Consider the following 17,465-nt stretch of genomic DNA (forward strand, 5'->3'; position numbering starts at 1 on the left):
TTCAAGTCAATGACTATATATAATAGATAAAGTAACAGCTACATTTTTTTTGAAAATATGCATTTGTCTGAGACTGCCCTATAGTGGGGCACATCCGGTCAAGTGTTGGGGTATATTCGGACAAGTGTTGGGGTACATTCCAACATACTTTTCACAATTCATATTCGAATATATTTAATGATGGAATTGCAAAAAGTTCATAATGTTGTATACCTTCATCAAACTTGACATGGAATTTGAAAAGTGAATCGATTCTGGAAGTTCCAAGATTGGGAATTTTAGAAACAATGTCTTCCCTGTTTACAGTTGATATATCTTGTATGTCTGGATATCGAAAGCCGCTATTGTACTTTCCCAAAAAATTGATGACAGAAGAACCATCTTTATTGCAAGATCCGACCCTGCCAACATAATGCAGAGTCCATTTCTTTGTGGGCAATTTGACGAGCAAAAAATCATTATCTCCGATTTCGTCGTCATCCAGAAATATGGTTATTTCGTCTTCTTCTGGATCTAAATGAAGATCTTCTAAATCCGAATCAGAAAGATCCCCAATTTTTTTTTCTAAAATAATTGGTCAATCCATATCAGTATCTGCAGAATCACTCTCAATTTTTTTTCGATAGACATTCGAATTCCTGGATCTACCCGATGTGTTGCGAATGACCCAAGAAAATCATCATCACTCTAGATCACTATTTCGTTAACCCTCACAGTTAACATTGAAAAAAAATGAAACCCACTTCTACATTAGTTAGAAATTTAAGTCAGGGGAACCTTGATAAGTTTGTTGATCCAATAGCAACTAGTAATTTCGAAAGTATTTATCTTCACACCAATGTTGATGATTGTTTTGAATCTTTCATGTTTACTATATTAGGTACATTTGAAGCATGTTGCCCACTGATGAAACGTTCTGAAAATATACAGAATAGTAAAAAATGGTTCACTCCTGAAATCAGGAGCCGCAGGAGCGCAAAACAAGAACTAATGGATGCTCACTGGTTATGTAACCAACTTCTGACATTAGTATGTACTAATGTCAGAAGTTCATCAACCTTAGCATTATATGAAAAGTTGAAAGCTTCCTATAATCTTTTATTGAAAAATTCAAAATTCAACTATTATTGTAAGCTTATCGAAAGATCAGACAATAAGAATAAAACGGTTTGGAGATTAGTTAATTCTATAACAGGTCGTAAGGATCGACAGGAGAAGGAGGAGGAGATTGACTGTATTTTGCATGAAGACTCAAGAGTTTTGTCAGAGATATTTGCCCTCCATTTCACCTCTATTGCTGAAATCACCCTTCAACGGTATTACAACTCATCAATATCTTCTGAGTGCACACTTCTTCTGGCATTGTCGCTGCAAGTTTTTTCTTCCATCCGGTTGATGAGCTTGAAGTTCTTGATATCTTGAAAAGTCTTAAAAATAAAAAAAGTTCCGGTATCGACATTATTTCTGCGCGGGTATTGAAAATGATAGGAATGAAAATAGTGTCACATTTCACCCATATAGTCAACCTGTCTATCACTTCAGGTGTTTTTCCTTGTTTCATGAAGCAAGCTATCATTGTTCCGATTCATAAAAGTTTTTGGATAAATTCAAAATTCTTGATGATGCTCAGCATGGTTTCAGACCTGCTCGCTCTACCCAAACTGGAGCTTTACAGTTTGTGGAGTTTGTCTACAAGAGCCTCGACATTGGTAATTATGTTGCGGGCGTCTTCTTTGATTTGACTCAAGCATTTGATAGTCTCTGTCACAAATTTATATTGGAAAAGTGTTATGATTTCGGCTTTAGGGGGCTGATTTTGGAGTGGATTCGTGGTTATCTGAGTGACAGAATGGCTTCCGTCAGAATAGGTGAATTTTCATCCTGTTCATATGATGTTAGGATGGGTGTCCCTCAGGGTTCTGTCCTTGGACCGCTCCTGTTATTAACGACCTTCCTACTCATTTAAAATGGAAAATTTACGAATCGTCTAGCCTTAATCAACGACTTTTGATTGAGGCCATCAAAATAATTTTGTTTGCTGATGACGCTTCCATTGCTATTACTTCGTTGGATGAACTACAGCAAATGTGTGAGCTTTTAGTACGGAGTTTCGTTGAATGTTGCCAGTTAAATGCAATTATGATCAACGTTAAAAAAACGGAATGCATTCACTTCACGCTTTCGAATGTGTATCCCAAAACATTCTCGATTTATGTTGATAATGAAATAATTCCATTGAGTGATTCCATCAGATTCTTGGGAGTTTATATTGACAAGAATTTAAGGTGGACCCAACATGTTGATGCGGTGTGCAAAAAGCTTTGCAACTCCTATTATGCGATAGCAAGAATAAAGAGCTCATTTTCAATCAGGTACCTGATAAATATTTACTTCAGTTTAGCTCACTGCCATTTGTCATATAACGTCCTGCTTTGGGGAGACTCTATTGATTGTCATAGGGCCTTCATACTCCAAAAGAGAATACTTCGCATGATATTCAACTTGGCCCCACGGTCTTCATGCAAACCAGTGTTCATTAAAAATAGTATTCTCACATTGGCTTCCATATACATCTCGAAATGCCTGATATATATAAAGGAGAATGAAAACGACAGTTTTCACACCCATAACACTAGGAGCAAGGGATCCCGTGCACAAAACATCTAGGTTTGAAATGTCCCCGATGTATCAGGGTATAAAACTTTTCAACCATTTGCCTGTTAGTTTGAGGTCTTCAGATCTCACTAGTTTTAAAAAATTAATTAAGTCCTTACTATTAAGAAAATGTTATTATACCGTCGATGAATATTTAAGTGATGATTTAGGGACAAATTTATAAATTGTTTTTGTTAATGACTTGTGCTACACATAAAGTTGTTTTGTATGAAAGGATCAATAAATTATATTATTATTATGAATAGGCCAGGGACCAGTACAGGAATAACTGCTTATGATATTTTTGGGTGTTAAAATTTGTAGATAAGGGTTATGAGGAGTGCAAGTGCAAGACGTTTATTTATTCACACAGAAAGCTTGCATCACAACTGAACAGACGGATTTTCTTACTTAGTTGTAGGAGAAAGAAAATCTTCCCTAATCACATAATCAACAACATTCGACAGATACACTCGTCACAGTTAGAAGAACATCCTTTCAAAAATCTTGTTCAGAAAACACTAACAAAGTTTAGAAGCTCAATTCTGAATGTCGAGATTAAAATTTGCATATGGAAGATTGATAGCATCAGAGAACATATCAGACAGTTGAAAATCTCTCTCAGAACAAAAGTTGACAATGCACATCGAAAGCATATCAGTTTTGGATTTTAATAGACGATTCCATACTGTAAAATCAACTAATTTGAGGAAACTACAAAATTTAATCGAGTTACAAAGTCCGTAGGTGACATCTTTAGCAGGAGAAAATTGTTTAGTAAACTACAATACATACACAAACATACCAAGGGATGTTAAATCAATTTTGAGTTTGGGTCCCAACCATGGCCTAATACCAAAGCAGCTACCAATAATCAACATAATTAAGGACATAGAATACTGTATTGCTTCTCAACAGATCAGCGAAGAAGGGAGAAATACACTCAGACAAAGATTCGTTGGAGCAGTTAAAAAATACAAGGATAAAACCAGAAATATAGATAAGAAAAACTTTCCCCAAAAAAGAGACCTAAAGAGTACATATGATTTTGTTCGTGAAAATCATGATTTGATAATCCGCAGATCTGATAAGGGGAATGTCACTGTGATTATGTACAGGGATAAATACATTAGAGAGGTGATTAACATGTTAGAAGATACTTCCATGTATTCAATATTAAAATCAGACCCAACTAATAAAATAGAGAAAAATAATAATAGGATAATTAAGAAATTAAAAGATAGTAACTACATATCAGATAGTGAAGAATGTGAATATAAAAAGATGATCAAACATAATAGTCTTCCCCCTAAATTATTATATTGTTTGAAATAGAAAATACGTATAGGTAAAACAAAGAAATATTTTGATAATGTTCGACATTGCCGCCGCTACTACCTTAACTGCCATTTGGTCAATGTTCCGCTTATTAAATAGCAAGTGTTATACCTTTTTGAACAGCTAAAGAGACGTAGAAGTTATAAAATTATATGCCGAATAAGTTTCCCGAACTTTTTTTCAAGAAAAGCGCTTCAAATTCAAAAACACTTATTGAAAATTCTCTAATTCTTACCTTTGTCGAGCATTTTTCTTTGAGCTGTTATTGGTAGGTTCAGTTTCTGTTGATCATTTTTATTAATTGACATGTCCTCTAACTGGATACATATAAAAACGGCCCCTAGGAGCTCCAATCCAAAAAAAATCTATAGAAAAGCCAAAAATAAAGTATCTTTAGAAAAAATCAGGAAAACTCAATATCTCCATAACGGTTAAGTTTCGGACCCTATATATAACCAAATATATCAGAAATGACCTGAATAATAACGTTCTTTAATATTCAGTACGACTTTCCCTGTACCCTGTATATCACAAATTGAGATAGGTGGAATTTTAACCGCCCCTGCCAATTGAAGAATAACATAGGTACTTATTTGTATAAAATTTAGATAATATATGACAGAAACCTAACTGAGAAATATTCTCACAGACATACAATTTTGTTGACTCAACCTCACTTCTGTTAATTTCCGCAGGTTTTCTGTAGAAAACATATTTTCACTTTTGTTATGAGACTTTATGTTATGAATCCGAGCGCCTAGTGTTGATGAAGTTTCATGAATTTTGACTTCTAATAATTAGAAATCAACGACAAAATACGAGGTACTACGTAATGTGAACCTGATTTAAACCAATATCATCTATTGTTTGGTTAAGGTCGAAAATATTCAATTTATTGTGAAGAAAAATAATTTCTTTCCTGTCAGTTCATAAAACTATGTATCAGAATGAGACAGAGGTAGTCAGGCATTTTTATTCGTAATATTTCTGCACAATATGCTCAAAAGTCGATTCCTGCCACATGCTGGCTTCAGTTTTCCAAGCCTATATTTTCGATATAGAATATCTAGTAAACCCATAGATTCGCCTTTTGGGGCTGATACGCCCGTGGCTCGGATGTATCTCAGGCCTGCGGCCCTCGCGGTTCGTCCGTTTATTACGATAAACGGTCACGCGTCGAAATAATCCGCCATCACTCCGATATTAAAAAATGAATGCACCTTCATGATTCCCATCGATGTAAAACGTAAAGCTCCTTCATAGAGATATGGACTGAGTAATACCTGCTGGAATTGCTCAGTCCATGTCTCTATACTTCATTCAATTTCATTTTAGCAGTCGGTTGGCCATGGAAATTTGACACATTTCACTCTGTATAGTACGAAAATGTGCGGTTATGAAGCTTGTCAAAACATTTTTGGGTTATAAATCAACGCTATGTTGCCCGTTCTACGTAAAAGTTTCTGTTATTACGTATTTTATCACAATGTCGAATCTCTTCGGAAAATATGTGACGAACATAATTGAAGTTTATACAAACTGATTGAAGGCATACCAAATCCAGTTATTTGCATGGAAAATACAAGAGATCAGTATAATATCATAATATGCACTAGCTTGAGGAGAGTTAATGTTCGTTATCTTCTTTGGCTTACATCATTTGTAGATTTCAAAAATATTAACCCGAAGATGAAATGCATATGATGCAGTGGTTGGGAATGGGTATTTCCTGGAAGAATTAACAGATAATTACAAGAATGTTAAATTCTTCAACAAAAATCATCTTGCATCAATATAAGTAAAAGGAATTGAAGGAAGTTTCAAGTTAAGATGAACTTCACCTTTGAACAAAAATTTCACATGAATAAACAAGTAACAGGGCAACTTGCGCGTATTTGTGGCTATTCATTACATCAATACATTGATGTAATAATAATAGTTAGGTATTTATTAGTACCTCAAAATATTTACATTGTATAGGACAAGTCAAATGAAAAATAGAAAAATCCATTTTAGGGAACTTATTCTCCGATGACATTTATCGAAAATCCTGAAGTAAACTTTTCGCATTAATTCACTCAAACATAAAATTCTCAAATGCCACCACTTTTTTGGGTCTCCCAATAGAAGGAAATTCTTTGTCATCCTCTTCATTCACAATCTTTCTGATTGTGGAAATATCCAGCTGAAATTTAAGTCGTTTAGATTCAGATGAAACATTATATAAATTCTCTTACATTGAATATGTTCACTATACCGTCTGACGTATTGTGGATTTTAGAATATCAGAACTATTTGAATGAGCGGACCTGAATTCTAAATAGCACTTCCTTGAACCCTGTCTCTTTTTTCAATCACTTTCGGCATTTTCGTTATCTATGATTTTCGTAATAAAAATTGATATTAGTTGTGGCAACGACGTTATGACATTAATGACATTTCATGAGTGCCAACCTAACTTCGTTCTAGTTACAAAAACTTGAGAAAATTATTTCATGGCCAACCGACTGCTAAAATAAATTTGAATGAAGTATATGTCTATGGTTTTTTCTGATCATCGATCGCCCCATAAGTGACACTTATGCTTCGCACACAGATGACACTTGTGATTCAACTTTAGATGGTTTTTCATCCACAGCGAATGGAAAAAATGAAATTGAGAAATGTCAAATTTACACCTTTTTCTTACGCTATTGTTTTGTATATTTGAGGCTAGCCCTTCCCCGGTCCAATAAGTAGCTTCGTGCCTATTTCAGTTTTGCACCTTCCGTCAAGACGGCAAAAATAGCCGAAATTTAACTTTTTCGGAAATTATTTTAGGGCTTTGCCCTCGTTCCTTCGGAGCCCTGTGGGCTCATCTAGAGCGTTTTACCACCTCCTTTTTTGCTTTTTTATTTTTTAACCAATTCTACTATCCTTATTCTTTTAGTATTATGTAGTTTATGTACAGAAGAATAATAATAGATATATAAGGAAAATGAATTACCATAAAAATTGCTGGTGCATTTCCAGAAACTGATGAGATAAATATGAGCCTACTAGTGGCAATAAACTAATCGTCTCGACTGTACAGACGTTTTGATCAACAAATGGAATTGAAAACCTTCCACAGAAACCTCCGAGCATGAAAAACGCACCAGAGAAATGAAGCTTCGATTTTAAAATCGGTGGTAAAAACTTTCTCAATTATTCAGTGTCAAAATTTTAAGAATGTCATAATCCAAATTATTTTTATTTTATATTCGAAATGAACAAGTCCAAATTACAGTGTCCGATCAAATCATGTAAAGTAAACATTATGCAAACCAGACTCGTTACGAAATATCCGCCAGTATCGATAGCCAATCGATATCTCATCGATTTCAAAGAGAAAAATAGACGTACTGTCCCCAAACCTGGGTTGAAAAAGACTAATCCTAAGAAGCTGCTGGTACCCAAGGAGAACCACAGTAACAGGATGACGCAATTTGTTGCTGTGAACCCGATGGAGGCGCAAACAAATGGGTTATGTAGGGTTAGTCCTGCGAGTAGAAACATGTCATTCTCGTTGGATGATTGCGTGAGGAATGATAACAATGAGAAGAAACACCTAGTTCCATCATCGAAATTCGGTAGTACCCAAAATTTTACTGGGGCTATTAGGAAGATTGTAATCAGTAAAAAACCAAAAAGACATAACAAGGGATTGTTGATAGATAAATCTAAAACTAAGAAAGAATTTTCTGATTTCGCACCTCAGCCAAGTGCATTCGTTCATATCTTATCGGCCTTCATTTCTAGCAGCTTAGAATCTAATTTCAACTGCAGTTGTGGAAGTTTGGGGTCTCTCAGAACTCTTTCTAGGATGTTAGAAGATGTGCCAGAAGAGAATGACTTGATCTATGAGAGTAGTTTCGCAAGGCCAGCAATTCCATCATCACCAAAGTCGATTTCTACTTACATTTCGCCAGTTGAATTTTCTACTGATAAATCTTCCTTAACTATAGCTCACGAGATCATTGTCAGTGAAATAATAACGAAGTCGTCAACAAAATCATTTGAAAAATCCAAGGGGGAAACAGATCTTCAGTCGTCACAATATCCAGTTTCAAAGCAAGAAGTATTGAAGCTTAAGGAAAGCGAACACATAACATGTATGGAGAATACATCAAGACATGAAGATAAGAAAGCAACACCGAGTGATGTTGAAATCATTGTAACAAAGAATTCTGAAAGTAATAATTATAACGAGAAGAATTTTCAATTTCCAAGTAAAACTTTGAACGAGCCGATAAAAGATAACAACCTCATTGGCCATAATGGAGCAGATGAAAAAGAATGCATAGAAAAGGGGCCTAAAAATGATAGTCTGTGTCAAGAACTGGAGAGTATTTTCAGAGCGAAATGCATAGAAGAAGAAAGTAGGGAGAAATGTAGTATAAGTTGTCCATGTTTTAGAGATATTGAGAAATATTGTCATAACTTTAGGAACTTCTACTGCTGTATTCCTCTGAATTGTGATATCGATGATGATGTAGACGAAATCAATTCAAGAAGCGAGACATCCCAAAATGATGGTTTGGTAAGTGCAACCAAAGATGGAATTTGTGAAGCTGTAAACTGTAGCAATACTGATCAAGAACCAGAAAAACTTGCTGAGAAGGTCCTAGAGCAATCTGAAAATATTCAGAAAATGCCTGATCATAATATACCATCAAAATTATCTGCATCTTTACCAGATCTGAAAAAAAGACAGGAACATGTTGACACAAACAAAGAATACAATGGAAAGAAAAATATAATAACCCTTTTCTTGAGTGAAAATGCAAAAAAAATGTCGAAAACTGTAAAAAACAGAATAATGAAAAAACTTGGTGGGCGTAAAAAAAAAGATTCTTCAGAAGAAATGGAAAATTTCAGAAACGGAGTTTTGGAATTTTTCGAAGCCACTGAAAAAGATGACTGCTGCAAAGAAACATTAGAAAAACTCATTCCACCGTCAGACAAATTGGATATTCCAAAATTTTCACAGGTGTTTCCGGATATTGAAAGAAGGACTAAGGAGAAAATCAACCAAATTTTAGCAAACTCGCATCTCCAGCATCGCCCGAACTGTTTCACTGATTATAATGTTAAAGAATTGATTCTGTTGTACATGAAATGACAGGATGCGTTGAATGAAGAAATTCCCACAAAATAACAAAAAAAAATTATGAGCATTATGTACATGTGCAGCTGTAATTTGCTTAAGTTATTCAGGTTCACGCATTTGCATAAGTGTTCAGAAAATTGTGAAACGTACAGAATATCTGTGTGCTATTTTCGAGAGCTAGGCTTAAGTTGTTTTTGGATCTCTAAAGTACTGTCAATTATAATTATTGTCTCATGTGAATTAAACTAGTCTGGTGCCTGATTATACTTTTCTTCTTCACACAGTATATTTGAGGCTTGAACGAGCAACCCCGTAAGAAGGGGCGTTTCAACCCCACAACATTGAATAGGGGAGAGAGGTTGAGTGATACTTCAATTGGAAGGTTTTGGAAACCTCTTCACAACGGTGTATGAAAAACGTAATTTTGATTTTCGACAAATCAATTTTCAGCTCAAATGAGCCACCTTGAATATTTTGGTTATTATCAAAATGTACAAGTCTATTTTTACTAAGCCTTTTTCACAAATCTTTAAAAAATCACTTTCCTAAAAAATTAAATTGTTTTATCATTCTTACAATCAGAAAAATCAACTCTGAGTTTTCAAATAAAATGTTCAAATCGTCCTCCATTAGCTTCCATACAATAATACAATCTTGACTGAAAACCGTCTATAACATTAGCATAATTGGAGTTATGAGAAGACACTCATTTACAATTCGTTGGCGCAGTTCGTCCAAATTTTCGGGCTGAGTTACAAGAATCTTGGACTTAAGATGTCGCCACAAGAAGAAGTCCAGAGGTTTCAGGACAGGAGATGATGCAGGCCACTCACTACACAGGACCTGTTCTTCCAATCCAACGACCAGGATATTGACGAACTGGTGCGGCGTAGTGGGGAGGAGCTCCGTCTTGTTGGAAATGCAATTGTTGTTCAAGTTGTAGCGGATCGTTCTCAAATTGAAAGATCTAAGAACAAGCAGATGGAACAAAAGGGTTCAAGAACCGAATACAATCGATCATTCTGCATGGAGAATGCAAAAAAGCCTACGAGGAGAAAAGACTAAAATTCCACCCCTACACGGAGAAAGGGGAATGGCGTATACTAATACTGATAAGGCAGATGCATTGGCGGACTCGATCGAAAGAGAATCGAGAATAAATTACAGGATAGACGACGATAATGAAGATTTGGAAGAACTGGTTGAAGAAAATGATGAAGAAATGGATGAATTACCAGCGGCTGCTGAAATAGACAAGCCAACATCGACAAATGAAATCAGGGAAATAATTAGAAGTTTGAAGAAGAGGAAAGCTCCCGGAAGCGATAAAATAACGAATGTTATGTTAAAGAAATTACCTAGAAAAGGTATAGCCGCTCTAACAAATATCGCGAATGGAATCATGAGGACAGAACACTACCCAGAAAAATGGAAAACAGCGGAAGTCATAGTATTCTATAAACCATTTAAAGAGAAGAAGTTCCCACAAAACTACAGACCGATAAGTCTACTGTCGGCGTTAGGAAAAGTAGTAGAAAGGATTATCGCCACGAGGCTAAATGAGGAAACCGAAAATCTGAAACTGATACCGCCAGAACAGTTCGGATTCAGAAGAGAGCATTCAACAGAGCAACAATTATTAAGGCTCACAGAGTACATTACAGAGGGATTCCAAAATAAACAAGCCACAGGTCTTGTTTTACTAGACGTCGCCAGAGCTTTCGACAGAGTATGGCATGAAGGATTAATATATAAGATGAGAAGTGCTGGATATTCGATCAAAATATGCAAGTTGATCCGGAATTATCTCAAAAATAGAAGATTTTACGTGAAAGTGGAAGGAGAATGCTCCACAACAAGAGATTTAGAGGCTGGAGTACCCCAAAGGTCAGTGCTTGGGCCACTTCTGTACAACATATACATTCACGATATTCCGAAGAATCCAAGAACTATGCTAACGTTATATGCTGACGACACAGGCATAGCAACTCGACACCGAAACCCAGAAGTAATAGAACGAGTTCTACAAGAAACGATTGACGAAACAAATGACTGGTGCATAAAGTGGAAAATCAAGATCAATGGACAAAAGAGCCAAGCAATATTACTACAGAAGAGAAGACTGCGACCCACAACGAAACTGGAAGTTGACGGCGAAGAAATCGACTAGAAAATGAAGCCAAATATTTAGGAATAACGCTTGACAAAGGGCTTACTTGGAAAAGTCATATCAAACAAGCAATCGACAAAACGGAAGCAGTGATGAATAGACTCTACCCTTTAATAGGAAGAAGAAGCCACATGTCGAAAGAGACAAAATTGAAGATAATCAAAGCCGTTGCTAGGCCTCAACTGACTTATGGATTAGTTGCCTGGGGCTTCGCGGCAAAGAGCCACATCAAAAGAATTCAGGCCACTGAAAACAAGCTGCTACGATGTGCAATAGATGCACCTTGGTTTGTCAGGAATAGACAGATTTATAGGGGCCTTAAATGGGAAACCATAACGGAATTAATGAACAGAAAAGCAGATCAATTATTCGAAACAGCGAAAAACCATCCGAATCAAGAACTCAGCAGACTAGTGGACTACGACCCAGAGGAAGACAAGAGGAGAATGCGAATTTACCGAAGGAGACCAAGAGATCAATTAAAAAGAGATTAAAATAACAACAGAAACTTATTGAAAAATTCAATAAAGTGTTAATACACTAAAGGATAAACACATAAATCGCAGCACGATAATGTGCGAGAAGAAAACCGACTAAGAGACAAACGGTTTATAGGCAAATGCCCGGAACCAAAATTCAAGAAGCAGTTAAGGGTTTTTAGTGGATCTCGAGCTCAGGAGAGTGAGAATCCCCACACTTGTTCCCCCTCAGGAGAGGGTGGTTCATCTGATTTGCAGATTTTCCCCCTGCTACACCAAAAAAAAAAAAAAAAAATCAAATTTTTCTGTGATTAACGGGTCAATCGCATTTCAAGATAAATTTCGCCATTTAAATTACTAGGAATAAACAGAAGTACAATTAGGTGGTCTCCCAAAATTCCTACCCAAACGTTTTAGTTGGGGAGCCGACCATGCTAAATCGGGATTTACTCGAGCGTCGTGGAGACCTAGTGGATTTTGAAGATTAGATGGTAGAAAGAAAAATTTATGCACTTTCAGCGGTGGGGAAAGCGTCTGCAGGGTCTCAGAGGTGTACATACTCGAGCGTGTCAGATTAAGATACTGTATATGCCCTACATGTTTTTGATAATGAATTCATGCTTATCTGACAGTTTGCGCGGTGTGACTGGCCGTACGGAAGAGTTGAAAGTGGTAAAAAAAAATAATAATTTCCGGTTTGTCAGATTTTTGGAGGATATGTTAACTGGAGCCCAAGGGAGCTTCTCTTCAAGGGACTGACAATTTGGACGTGTCGCAAGGTCACAGCGGTCCTTTGAAAATGTGAAAAAAAATTGTTACTTGTACATACTCGAGCGTGTCAGATTTTCATACAGATGCTTAATCTCGGTGTTGTAGACGTGTTAACCCATTAATCTGACACTAATCAGGGGGGTTTTCTTAATCTGATACTTTGAAGATGATAAAAATGCCATTTTTCGAATATTCCCCCGCCTGTACCTCTAATCATTTTTCATTAGGAAAGTTGTAGATAATAAAATTCTACACAACTTTTGTCTGAAGCAATTTTACATACCGTTCTCGAGTCAGAGGGCGATAGGGGCGAGGAGCTTAGCCACACATGCGAAAGGGCAAGGTCAATGTAGAATACCAGTTTAATCTACATTCATCCAATTATCAAAATGACAAGATATTTCTATAATGACAATTTCGAAATTAGTCTCTGACTGAACCTCAGAATGTACTATTTTCCAACGAGTGAATTTTCGCTTCACAATGCTAAATCGCTAAACACCTCGCATTAATCGCCATATATCTCAGAAACGTTTGAACGTAGAAAAAATTGCTTAGGACAAAATTTGTAGGAAATGTTATGCCCTACAACTTTTATGATGAATGCGAAAAAGATTTGAAGTCCAGGGAGGAGATAATTCAAAAAAACTGATATTTGTGAGATTTATAGCAAATTTTTATTGTTTCGCCTTGCTAAAACAGTCAGATTATATTTTTCCGTTATTCTCGAATCATAAGCTTCAAAATAATTAAAAAAAAGCACCCTGCTCGAGAATGTACACGTGACGTTTTTTTTTGCAACTCTGTCGCCCTCCCACACATTTTCGACACGCTTAAATTGTCAGATTGACAGCGGGTTTCATAAAACTGTTAGTGCCCGATCAACGATTTGACAGTCACTGGATTCCGAAAACGAAATCACTAAAACTTTTTCATTCCTACATATATTGAACAAGAAGCAATTTAGAATCATTGAATAGATGTATATAGATCATAATTTGATTCGAGAATTGAATTCCGAATTCTTATGGCTGAATTATTGATTGAAAACAAATTGACGTTCATCTGTCAATCAAGCGTTGATTCCCCGATCGAGCTTTATGAAACCGGGGGTAAGAGAATAAATACTTTTCAACATGTAATTAACCACTTATGTATATCTTAATCTGAGACGCTCGAGTATGTGCAATGATCGTTTTTTTCACTATCCTGACAGGCTGTCCTAGACAATTCCCCCTATATACAGGTCTAATTTTTGGTAGAGGTACTCTACAGGGTCCAAGGTTTGTCCCATTATATTAATCTGACACGCTCGAGTAAATCCCGAATTTCCCTCTTCGGCTCCCCAACTATTTAGCTTTTCCGGATGTTAAGTGTGAGCTTCTTGAAATGCATGAGGATTTGTATCGCTTCAAAATGTACGGTGCATTCGTCAGAAAAGCAAACGTTGTGAAAGAAATTTGGGTTATTATCGAAACACTCGGCCATAACTTCGCAAAACTTTTGCCTTCGACCCAAATCATCATCATTTAATTCATGAATTAATTTCATTTTGTAAGGATGGAACTTGTGTCTATGTGAAATTCTGAAAACGTTAGATTGACTAATACCGGAAGCCGCAGAAAGTTGTCGTACAGATTGCATGTTTGGCATAAGTTGGACATGTTCCAATACCGCCACAGCTGCTCCTTGATCATTCACAATTCCAATGGGTACCCTTTTTTTATCCATTACAGCAGCCGTCTCAACAAATTTTGAAATCAATTCCATTAAGTACTTATGGCGAACCATAAGTTCAGGATGGTTCTGGTTAAATATCCTTACAGAAGCTCGGGAAAATTTTGATTTTGGTAATATAGGCTTTCCTGCTCAACATATTTTTGAAATGTGTACACCATAATAATTTTTAATATTTTAAACAAATTAGCAAAGGGTTAACTCAACAGATTGACTTATAATACATCAAATGATCGAAGAAACATATTATAACCAGAAAAACACCTTCTAAGAACAAAAAATAAAGGCAACATAAGGAAAGATTTTTTTTTATCAGTAGTTTGAGAGAATTTTTCTCATTATTTGAGAAAATTGCAATTCAATTTTTTTATGTTTGTAGAAGAGGGCTTGTACATTCTAAAAATAACCGAAATATTCTCATTTGAGATAAAAAATTGATTTTTGCGAAAAATTACGTTTCTCATATATGTACACCCCTGCAAAGAGGCTTCCAAGCTTTAAAATGAAGTACCACTGCACCCCTTTCCCCTATTCAATTTTGAGGGGGTGTATAGTATATACAGAAAATGCAGTTAACAAAGTTGACTTTGGGCCCTGGGATTGTGAATGCATTATGATGAATTACTAATTATGGTATGTATTTGAGATAATTTTTGCATCACTTTGAACTTTTGAAGAGATAACTGATGCGGATCATTAACAGTGGCGTACAGTTTTGAATTTTTCTATATTTCATTACATATTCAGATGACAAGAAACATTCATCATGAACGTCACTACATCCACAATTATATATGTTTTAGGTCAATTGAAGAACCTATATGGAATGTAGGTATTGTGAAAGAAAGCTGAACAGTGTAGAAAATTTTGAACACGGTATTGAAGGTGGTTCTTAAATTGTTCGTGGTCAGATAACTACCTTATGATGTTTATTCCATTTTCACTTCGGCCGGGACAGTGCGGACCACAAATTCAAAGAGGCAATTTTGAACAATTCTTGTGTATCATTCAGACTTATTTCACACTGGTGTTCACACTGATTTTTTGTCAGGGAAAGTTGGTATCGGAATATACCATTTTATAGAAAGCAGCCCAAGTTGCAAGGAAGTTGCCATTTATTTTATTCATCAGTCAAAACCAAATTGGACAATCTAAACCAAAAACATATTCATGGATCAAAATACCAAATTTTTCATCTCGAGAATATTCTTAATTCACATTTTTCAGTACGCTCATGTGGAAAAAGTTGAAATATCCTCTGGTATTTCAACGATAAGATCTATATTTTTCATTGATTTTGTTTGTCAACTTGTCACTAGACACTTGAATTATCAAGTTTACTGTGTTGTGTGTTAACTGTTCTCGTAGTTTTGTCCACTTGTGATTAACGAGACTAGGTGATGCTCACTTTTATAGATTTATCCACGACTTCGCAAAGCTTTATCGGCGAATAGACGTCAATTTGTTTTCAATCGATAATGCAGTCATGAGCATTCAGAATATAATTTTTGCATCAAATTATGATCTATATAGGCTGAGTTCAAAAACAACCCACATAAGTGCATCACGTTACTTTACACAGAGGGTATTCTGGAAATTTGTCAAATTTTCTTTTGGCCATAACTCCTGAAATTCTCGAGATTCGACTGAAATTTTACATTTAGCTTGAAGTTAATTCCAATGAAATCGAACATAAAAATTCGGGAAAACTCAGTGAGTCTTCATTCAACTACAAACACATGAAAAACACTTCGTATGCAGCTTTTCATCATTATTTCAACATTTTCGTTATCTGCATGTATGATTGTCTAAAAATAAATAAATCATTGGTAGAGTCATTCGGGGCAACTGTGCTCACTTTTGCCTTTCAAGCCATACCCTGTTTCAAATGTTGAATCTAGGAAAATTAAAACATATTCATAAGATAGAGAATTTTCTAATCTATAAAAAAACATCAAAAAGCAAACAAACAAAAACGTTTTCTTTCCGCAAAAAAGAATTTAGTAGAGAAAGTCGGAGTGCGTTCACATGCCCCGTATTGCGGGTAAGTGTGCGCACCCTCACGGGGTAAGTGAACGCAGTGCTTTGAGAACCACACAATCAAAAAAAATTACAAAATAATGTCATCAAAATGTTACAATTTTAGAGAAATGCTGTTTATTGTCAATACAGAAGCGCCTTGTTACAAGCAGTGCATTATTGTTCGTGCCACAATTCTTGGTGAACACAACACTTGATACATTCCCCTGTTAGTGGCTCTTCATATTTTTCTGAACAAATAGGACAATATTCTTTGTGATACTTTTTAGGAATTAAGGATTTCTTCCCTGCTCTTTTTTTCTGATAGATGAATATGTTCGTTCTATGCAATTTCCTGACTTGTCCTATACATTGTTAAATATCTCACAGGATAAATAAAGATTTATTATTATTATTGACTTTAGCCTTGCGGCTTTCACACTCCTCTCCAGAGGAAAATTCACTTATCCCAGATATCTCAGATATCAAAAGGATTAAGCTCTGTTGGAGCCCTTTCCAGGTTTTCGGGCTCGTGGTGGTGGTCGGGTCCGGGTCGCTCCTCGCCTCCCTGCTGTAGGTTGGATTCCTGCTCCACCCGCACTTCCTGTCGGAGCAGACGGTGTTCCTCTGCATTCCCCATGTACTTGCGTACAGTTCTCGCCGTTCCAAGCAGTACCGCCTTCTGCATGACTCTATAGATATTTTCGTCCAACTGAAGTTTCCTCAAGTTCTCTAGTAGTTTCTTCGGTATCAGGCCTGTAGATGAAATGACAATAGGGATGGTCTTGATATCTTTCAGCTTCCACTGTCTTCTGGTTTGTTCCTCGAGATCTCTGTATTTTGAAATTTTTTCAGTGTGTCTATCTAGAAGATTGTTATTATTTGGAATTGCCACGTCGATGAATAGTGCTGTGTCCTCATCCTTATTGAGCAATATTATTATTATCATTATTATTATTATTGATCGAGTCTTAACCAAGAAAATCATCAATGTCATAATTAATTCCTCACTGAACTAATGCCCATATAATGAATCTATGCGCACACTTACCCGCGCACACTTTCCCCAGTAAGCCGAAATTTGAATTGACGTTCTTATAGAGTTAAGCAGCTAAGAGAACCTAAAATTTTTCATTATATATTTAAGTTAATATACCCATGATCG

The 17,465-nt window shown here is 36.0% G+C and overlaps 1 protein-coding gene across 1 annotated transcript in view; it reads left to right on the forward strand.

The window, feature by feature from the left end:
- Nucleotides 1-15,556: 15,556 nt before the first annotated feature.
- The window catches only part of LOC123318759 (delta(14)-sterol reductase LBR-like), a 45,975-nt gene continuing 44,066 nt past the window's right edge, over nt 15,557-17,465 (forward strand). The window contains exon 1 of the mRNA XM_044905494.1: nt 15,557-15,678. The gene's annotated coding sequence lies outside the window, so the exon portion shown is untranslated. The remainder of the gene's footprint in view (nt 15,679-17,465) is intronic.

The sequence above is a fragment of the Coccinella septempunctata genome, chromosome 1 (assembly GCF_907165205.1).
Source record: "Coccinella septempunctata chromosome 1, icCocSept1.1, whole genome shotgun sequence".
Classification (NCBI taxonomy): Eukaryota; Metazoa; Arthropoda; class Insecta; order Coleoptera; family Coccinellidae; genus Coccinella; species Coccinella septempunctata.